The sequence below is a fragment of the Argopecten irradians genome, chromosome 12 (genome assembly GCF_041381155.1).
Source record: "Argopecten irradians isolate NY chromosome 12, Ai_NY, whole genome shotgun sequence".
In the NCBI taxonomy this organism is placed as follows: Eukaryota; Metazoa; Mollusca; class Bivalvia; order Pectinida; family Pectinidae; genus Argopecten; species Argopecten irradians.
Window position 1 is genome coordinate 26,413,248 of NC_091145.1, and position 10,000 is coordinate 26,423,247.

General features: G+C 29.6%; 2 non-coding genes across 2 annotated transcripts; both read left to right on the forward strand.

The window, feature by feature from the left end:
* Nucleotides 1-428: 428 nt before the first annotated feature.
* On the forward strand, nt 429-500 carry Trnad-guc (transfer RNA aspartic acid (anticodon GUC)). Its single transcript has one exon. It is a non-coding gene; the product is annotated as a tRNA-Asp (tRNA).
* Nucleotides 501-5,050: 4,550 nt separating this feature from the next.
* On the forward strand, nt 5,051-5,122 carry Trnad-guc (transfer RNA aspartic acid (anticodon GUC)). The gene has a single exon. It is a non-coding gene; the product is annotated as a tRNA-Asp (tRNA).
* Nucleotides 5,123-10,000: the final 4,878 nt, after the last annotated feature.

Consider the following 10,000-nt stretch of genomic DNA (forward strand, 5'->3'; position numbering starts at 1 on the left):
AGAATTACAATACTTACAGTGCATAGATTTTAATTTTACAAGCACAAATAAGAACTGAAAACAATATGATTTTGGCAGGTCTACACTGCAGTGAAATGAGTACATACGGCATGACCATTTAAGCCAAGTTGTGGTCTACAATTTTCATTTCACATTATAACGTGGTTATTAATTAATTGTAAATAGATTTCTGCAGATGTGTTTCCATCGAAACATATGTAAGGCATAAAAACCGAGAATTTTTACATTGCTTATAAGGCATAATACATGTTTGTCTGTCAGTCCCTTTCAATGATTTCCACAGCTTGATTCATTAAACCTGTTGGTTTTTAGTAGATTAATAAGAAAACAACAACTTGTCAAATTGTTCCCCGGTTATGGCACATATATCTTTAAAAGCAATTGTGCGCAACCTTGCTATCATCTAATCCTCGGTAGTATAGTGGTGAGTATCCCCGCCTGTCACGCGGGAGACCGGGGTTCAATTCCCCGCCGGGGAGGATTTATTTTTCAAAATTTCTATTTTATTTTACATTTATTTACATCGCTCAGAGACAAATCGACTATGAAAAATCAAAACTCAATTCCATTAAAATCGATTATATATTCAAACATCCTTCGCCTTTTACCGAGGATTTTCTAACCTGTACAATACAGTTGCCGTACAGCTCGTGCCCGTTCAACCAAACTTTTAAGTTATATATGCCGTAAATTTATACTCACGAATCAAAAAGAGCTTTAATATTTTATTCACCACCAATTATAGCTAACATTTTGAGAATTTCAATACTTACAGTGCATAGATTTTAATTTTACAAGCACAAATAAGAACTGAAAACAATATGATTTTGGCAGGTCTACACTACTAAATTAGATTTTTTAACAATTAATTGTTTTCCATTTTCAACATATGTAATTTAAACGAAATTTTACATTGATTATAAGGTAAATTCACTTTCCATATTAAACATTTATTGTTATTTTCAGTCCTTTAAAATAAGACTGATTTCCAAAGTGACACCGTGATTCATTATTGAACCTGTTTTTTTTAGTAGATTAAAGAAAAACAACAACTTTGTCAAATTTTCCCCCGGTTATGGCACATTATCTTTAAAAGCAATTGTGCCGCAACCTTGATAAGAGCATTAATCTCGGTAGAACTGAGTATCCCCGCCAAAGAACACGCATATCAGGGTTCAATTTCCCACGGAGAGGATTTATTTTAATAGGTTTAATAAAAAAACAAAACTTTCAAATTTTTTCCGTTTAAAAACATTATCACCAAGCAGGACAAATCGACAAATATAAAAGGTGGTAACATCAATTTTAAAATCATCGGAATTATTTATTAACAGAAAATCCTTCGCATTTTTTCCGAGCCTTTTAAAAAACGGGATAACCTGTACTTAAATGAGTAATTCCCCTGCCCCTTTCATGATTTTTTTCAAAATTTTTTTTTTTATTAAATTAAATTTATTTAACCTATTTCAGAACACAAAAGACTAAAAAACTTTTCAAAACTCAATTCCAATAAGGCCACATATTTGAAATTACAATAGGAAATATTTATTATAATCAAATATATTGAGTACAGCCTTTTAAGTTTAAGAGGAAATTTCACCTAATTTTGAATTACTAGGAATAGATTTAATTGTAAATATGTTTTAGTGTGTTTGGAATCTGAAAAATAATTCTAAAAACTCGCCCCTAATTGTTGAGCAAATGAATACCTGATAAAAGATGAGTGCCATTTTATACCAAGCTGACATGTTTTGATTGATTTAATGGCCATAAGCTTAAATTTGTTCTTCAATTTCATTTTCATTAATTAAATTTGGTTAAATATAATTCTTTTTGCACGGTAATTTTCATATGAGCAAATTCCCCAATTAAGCCCAATTAGATTACCGAAAATTTACATAGTATTATTGTAAGGGGATTTTAAATTTTTGTCAAGTCCATTCAATAACAGATTGATTCATTAAACCTGTTGTTTTTATTTTGATTAATGCTGACATACATCATTACCCAAGTTGAATCATCAAATCACTTTTAGCATTCGATTAATGAGAGGGAATTCAATTTCACTCCAGGTCATGTCATATTTTCATAAATGAATAGACATTTCCCAGCCTGTCAAAAAATTGCGGGTTTTGCTTCCATTTCCCGCACGGTTATAATTTAAAATTTTTTATTAATTGTCACGCAAGGTGAAATTTTTTGAAAAATCATTTCAATTTAATTGAAAGAATATTTGATGATGTTTTAATTATTTTTCAAAATTTCTATTTTTAGATTTTTAATTCATTTAATGCAATAACCACTTATATTAAATATAAAAATTTTAATTTCAATTCCAAATTATATGAATAAATTGGAATCATAATATTTATAAGGCAAATAAAATTGCTAAACATCCTTGCCTTTCAATACTTAAGGATTCATTTTATTTTACAAGTTTTACAAAAAAACCTTGTTGTTCCATCAATGCTTGTAAATTCTAAACAATTCTGGTGGCTTCAACCTCTGTGGCATTTTATAGAAACTTTAAATTTTGTTAGACATGAATGAAGCAAAAATTTTTAATATTTTTTTCAATATAGCGAGTAAAAATTTATCATCTATAGCTTTCTGATAATTATTGTATGTGAACATTATTTGAGCAATCAAAACTTAATTTTTCAAGTGATTTTTAAGTATAATCAATTAAAATAAGTTTTACTAAAAAATATGATTTTATAGGTCTTTACAGTGCAGTGAAATGAGTACATTCAAACTGACCATTAAGCCAAGTTGGGTCTAAATTTTATTTCACATTTATTTATTAATTAATTGCTAAATGAGAATTCAAATATTCCATGAAACATATGAAAAATCTAAAACCAAATCTGTTAAAATTGATTATATATTTTCAAACCTGATCGGGAGGTAACCAGTTTTCCGTAGGGGTAAATTATTAATTTTCAAAAAACATTCATTGTTTTACTTGGTATAATTTTTTAGTTAAAAATTAAGAAAAACAACAATCCATTGAATTTAAATTGTATTGTCTGTATAGTCCTTTTTCAGACATTTTTAAATTTAAATTGTTGATTCATTAAACATGCTATGTTAAATTTATTAAAATGGTGCTTAATCAACAAAATTTACATATTTTAAGAGGACCACAATTTTAAACATGTTGGAGAATTATATTTTTCATGCATAGATTTTAATTTTACAAGCAAATGCATTTATAATCTAATCGGTATTCGATTAAGTTTGGAATAGTGGTGAGTATCCAATAATATGCAGTTTTTCTAAGCCGGGGTTAATAACCAGGCCGAAACCTTTTAACTGAATATGATTTATTTGTTCATATAACATTTATTTCCATTAATTGTTTGTTATGTTTAAAATTTAATTTACATGCTTACAAAATAAATGGCCTAATGTTCATCACATTTCAATGATTTAGATTTTTTTATTTTTTATAATTGTACGAATAATTAAACTTTGTGTTATTATTGCATTTGAATTCAAAATTTCATTTTCAAAATACATTTTCATGACAATAAAATCGTGGTTCAACAAGGAAATATAATAAAACTTGAAAATTTAATTTTGAAATCAGTTATAAGGAATTCCCCGCTTTGACATACGGTTATGGTCCATTAAGTCAATTGCTGAAGTCTAACATTTTGAGAATTTTCTATTTTTATTTTACATTTATATATTACATGGAAAAGCATTGAGATTTGGAATTAGTTACAAACAAATAATAAAAAACAACAACTTTAAATTGTGCCAGGTCTACACCTATATTAAGTGATGTGCTTGGCACATTTACATAGTAAAATAAAAGACAAAATTTCACGGCCAGCAACATATTCAAATGAAATTGTAGGATTTCATAATTTCAATAGGTATTAACGTTACAAATACTAATTGTTTACATAACAAATCTTTTAATTTCTCAAAGTTTACTTTCAATTTTATATTAAATTTATAACATAAATTAAGTTTCAAAATTTCTATTTGATTTTCCAGATATTTTAATAACCCTATTTCATTAAATACATTTTATAATCATAATAAATGTTTGCTTGACAGTGGTTCAATGATTTCCATTGATTCATTAAAAACGTTGGTTTTTTATATTTAATAAGAAAAACAACAACTTGTCAAATTGTTCCCCGGTTTTCAACCTGTACACCTTAATTTGCCATAAAAATTTAAAGCATTTGTGCGAAAATATTATTAATCAATCGTTATTATTGGTAGTATAATATGTTTACGTAAATTTATATGAAATAAAATTTAAAACAGAATCTCATTTATTTAGGATTTATTTTTAAATTAAGCAAAATAAATTTTTTTTATTCACATTTTATTTATAAGAAACACTAAACTTTTGGACTATGAAAATATTTTAAAATCAAATTAAAATCGAAATATATTTCAATCCTTCGTTTTTTGGGAATGAGGATTTTCTAACACACAATACAGTTGCCGTACAGCTCGTGCCCGTTCAAAAAACTTTTTCTTTTATATTGCCGTTAAATTTATACTTTTTCAAAAAGAGCTTGTAATAATTACATTCACCACCAATTATGCTAACATTTTGAGATTTTTCAATACTTGACATCATTTATCGATTTTAATTTTCACGCAAGCACAAATAAGAAATTTGTTTCCATAAAATTGTTGATTTATTTTGAACAAAAAATCGTCTAATATGCAATTTTGCAATTTATGATAAAGTATTGCATACATTTAGGAATTACAAACTTCAGTTATGCATTTTTAAAATCAAGCAACATTTTTGATCTATAATTATAGTTTCCATCGAAACATATGTAAGGCATAAAAACCGAGAATTTTTACATTGCTTATAAGGCATAATACATGTTTGTCTGTCAGTCCCTTTCAATGATTTCCACAGCTTGATTCATTAAACCTGTTGGTTTTTAGTAGATTAATAAGAAAAACAACAACTTGTCAAATTGTTCCCCCGGTTATGGCACATATATCTTTAAAAGCAATTGTGCGCAACCTTGCTATCATCTAATCCTCGGTAGTATAGTGGTGAGTATCCCCGCCTGTCACGCGGGAGACCGGGGTTCAATTCCCCGCCGGGGAGGATTTATTTTTCAAAATTTCTATTTTATATTTTACATTTATTTACATCGCTCAGAGACAAATCGACTATGAAAAATCAAAAACTCAATTCCATTAAAATCGATTATATATTCAAACATCCTTCGCCTTTTACCGAGGATTTTCTAACCTGTACAATACAGTTGCCGTACAGCTCGTGCCCGTTCAACCAAACTTTTAAGTTATATATGCCGTAAATTTATACTCACGAATCAAAAAGAGCTTTAATATTTTATTCACCACCAATTATAGCTAACATTTTGAGAATTTCAATACTTACAGTGCATAGATTTTAATTTTACAAGCACAAATAAGAACTGAAAACAATATGATTTTGGCAGGTCTACACTGCAGTGAAATGAGTACATACGGCATGACCATTAAGCCAAGTTGTGGTCTACAATTTCATTTCACATTATAACGTGGTTATTAATTAATTGTAAATAGATTTCTGCAGGTGTGTTTCCATCGAAACATATGTAAGGCATAAAAACCGAGAATTTTACATTGCTTATAAGGCATAATACATGTTTGTCTGTCAGTCCCTTTCAATGATTTCCACAGCTTGATTCATTAAACCTGTTGGTTTTTAGTAGATTAATAAGAAAAAACAACAACTTGTCAAATTGTTCCCCCGGTTATGGCACATATATCTTTAAAAGCAATTGTGCGCAACCTTGCTATCATCTAATCCTCGGTAGTATAGTGGTGAGTATCCCCGCCTGTCACGCGGGAGACCGGGTTCAATTCCCCGCCGGGGAGGATTTATTTTTCAAAATTTCTATTTTTATTTTACATTTATTTACATCGCTCAGAGACAAATCGACTATGAAAAATCAAAACTCAATTCCATTAAAATCGATTATATATTCAAACATCCTTCGCCTTTTACCGAGGATTTTCTAACCTGTACAATACAGTTAGCCGTACAGCTCGTGCCCGTTCAACCATCTAAACCAAACTTATTTTAAGTTTATATATGCCGTAAATTTATACTCACGAATCAAAAAGAGCTTTAAATCGCCGATAAACGCCGTTTTTATCAAGGGACAAACTGTTGCTGTGGTTCGCGATATGTGCGTGTGAAATTGTCCCCCGACATTGAAATCTCTACCATTTTACCATGAAATTTGGAAGTGATTATTTAATCGTGTCATTTCATGATTTCAGCAGCTGAAAGTATGCACACTATGCTACTTGTCAAATTTTTGTTCGCCAATGTCCACAGTTTGTGTTTTTCACGTGTGGAGGTCAAGGTCATTTCCGGAGGGCTTGCAAAACACAGCCGTGTGTGCGATGTGGAGAGATTCGCTTCGAGTGTGATTGTTTTCCGCGCACCCAGTTGTGTCGTCGACACTCTTTGTTTGACAGGTGTGGGGCGCTACGACTGTACATGTTTTTGACACTGGCGATAACCAGTATAGCGGAGACTCGGACGAGGCGGTTTGATATTGCCAGATGATGATGTCTCGCGCTCTGTGAAATTGGAACCGCTGATTCCATTCCGTTTCCCGATGGGCGTTGGTGATAGCTCAACTCATATGAGCACCAGTGGTGGGGATGATGACGCTTTTTCTATGATCAATATGATTGATGATGATGATGGCGGTGATGCTGATGGTGTTGGTTTAGTGACGGTCTTTGCCTAAGGATGTCGATCGCGAATCAAATCCGCTCCAATTCAGAACACTATAACGACTGACGGTAATGAGTTTGCTTTGGCGACGTCCTCGCGCAGTGCCAGTTTTCCAAGTTTTATAATTTATGGTTTAGAGGAGGAGGGGGATGATGATAAAAAGTAACTGAGAGACATGTAATTTCTGCTCAGGGAAAAGATTTTTTAAAATTAAAGGTTGGAGATGGTGGAGTAAAGAAAAAGAAAAAGAGAAGAAGAAGGCCAAAAAAGTTAAATAATTTTTTATAATGAATCCTTTGTTTTGTTGTGTTTTTTTATGTTTACGATATCATCATATAAATGTTAATGGTTTAAGGGATGTTGTTAAAAGTTAAAAATTTATTTGAATACTTTCAGTATCATAATTATAAAGTTTTTTATATGCAAGAAACTTTCTGGGATGACACTTTTAATCAATCAAATAAGTCACCTGTGGAAAGGTAGGATTTTTTTAACCATAGTAAATAACAGGAAAGGTGTCGCTATTTTAGTCGTCTAATGATTTTTAAAGATGGTTTTTATTGATTTTTGGTTATGACGGAAGAGTTTTACGATCATTAAATAACAATTGATGATAATTTCTGATTGGAATATTTTAATAAATATGCCCCGAATGTTGTAGTGAAAAAAAGGGTTTTTTTTGAACGTTTTAAAATTTGGTTAGGACCATTTTTTTTACATCGGAGAATCTGATTACAGGGGGTGATTTTTTAATACTACTCTCTTCCACTCTAGATCGTACTGCTACAGTCACATTGAATTAAGCTAGTGTGTCGGCATTGACATGAAAATGTCTTATGTTTTCATGTGATAATCACGATATTTGGAGAATTAGAAACAAAAATTGTGTGCAAAATTTTTTCACGGAAACGAGTGAGTTTAGATATTTTATCGCAAATTTCGTATAGACTACTTTCTAGTAGCAAAATTAAGTTAATTTTGTACAAAATGTATACTATAATGATAACTTCGTTTAGTGATCATTGTTTTGCATTATGAGATGAATTTAATTTATTTACTGTGATAGTGAAAAAATAAAAACTGTCCAGGTATTTTAATTTTTAAATATTGCATTTGTTAAATATTTATTTAGTATTTTAATCAAAAATAAGGTCTTTAATAGATTCATGCTAAAAAACCTTTAATTTGTTAATAACCTAAAGTTTTGGGATTTTGAAAATATTAAAATGCAAAAGTTTTCTTTCTCGAATTATTAGGTAAGGACAAAGAAAACAGAAAATGTCCGAGTTTTTTTGGATAAGATTCAGATATGCATAATTTTCCGTAATGCAATGGGATATCTTCAAAAATGAAATTTACGAATTTGTCAAGTTTACAAAACATGACCATTAAAAAATTTAATTTTTTTTTAAATAAAAGGTTTCTGTAATTCCCACCAATTTATTAACAGTGTTTTAATTTTAATTTTACATGCTCGTGCTTAACTAAAACAATTGATTTTCAATGGCCATAAATGCAGGAAATGGATTGTACATACGGCATATCATTTAAGCATTTGGTCTTGACAATATTTTCACATTTTTTCATTCCCCGCCGGGGAGGATTTAAATTTTAAATTTCATTTTTGCAGGATGTTTTAATTTACATCGCTCATGATAAAGAAATCGACTATGAAAAATCAAAAACAATTCCATTAAAATCGAATATATATCAAACATCCTTCGCCTTTTACCGAGGATTTTTAACCTGTACAATACAGTTGCCGTAAAGCTGTTCGCCCGTTCAATTTTACCAAGAAGTACCAGTTTTTGCTCAGTTTTAATGATAACAAATTGTATACCACCAATTATAGATAAAAGATTTAGAATTATTCAATTTTATTTTACAGTTAGATTTTTTGCGTTTTTTACAAGATGAGAATAATCTGAAATGACAATTAGATTTTGACAATTGGTCTTCACTGCAATGGTTGGCATTTATTAAAATTTGTTTAAAGTTTGTTGAACTTTAAAACGTGGTATTATCATCTAAGTCAAATAGTTTGTGCAGTATCCCCGCCTTCATCGGTAAGGGGTTCATTCAAAAATGGGAGGATTTATTTTTCAACCACCAGATTTTGTTTACATTTTTCAGAGTAATTTCAAAATGGAAAATAAAAATTGATTAAAATTTATGTACATCAGTTTAAGCAGAAAAGAACAAAACAAGAAAAGTGTCAATGGTGCCCGTTTTGAGATCAAAAGCGAAAAATGTAATGGCATAAAAAAAACTATTATTTTTTAAAATTAGAAAATGAAACGCTATTCCATTTTGATCAGATGGAAATTTTCAATTCAATGATAACATTTTCATGAAATATTTTAATTTTTATAACAATTTTAATTGTTACAAACAGATGATAATGATAAAAATGTTTTATTTTTTATTGACAAAACTTTTCATTAACTGAAATTAAGTTAAATTTTTTGCCTGTGACTATTGATGAAATACAAAAGGCATATCCATGTTAAAAAAAAGTCCATTTAGATGGTTTCTGACTGTTGAATTTTTTTGCCATTTTTTTGATGATTTAAAATATTTTTCCTCAGGTACAAAGTATATTGGGAAGAAAATCAATTTGAAAAAATTTCAAGTTGTCAGTATTTTACAAGGGAGTTATTAATCTGGTTTATAAAAAAGAATTAAAACTTTGTTGAAAAATTCATAGTCCTTTCAGCCTTTTAAAATGTTTTATTATAAATTTTTTAGCTCGGGTTATGTCAGACTGAGCGCTTAAGAATTGTTTTAAACCTTCTATTATTTCTGATTTTCAGTCTTGCTGTGTGGTTGGGCGTGATTCGCGGATACTATTTTTTGTGTGCGAGATATTATTGATTTATTTACATCGCTTTTGAGGGGTTTTCTTAAAAAATTGAAGGCATAAAAGGCCTTTGATCGTGTTAATACATAAAGTCAGTCTATTTCAAAACGGCGATTTTTTTTTGGTGGAAAATTTTGTTGATATTGGATTAAGATATTTTTACACCAATATTTCTTTAGTTCTGTAAAATATAATGGCAATTACCAAATTTAATCGATCCATTTTCAGTAAAGGGCTTCCAATTTCTGCGATGTTATATGTTTTTTTTATGATTTTGAAATCTCCAGATGTTAATGGTATCACTGTTCCTAATAAATTTTGAATTTAAGTATATCAACATGCGGACGATACTTTTTGACACTTTT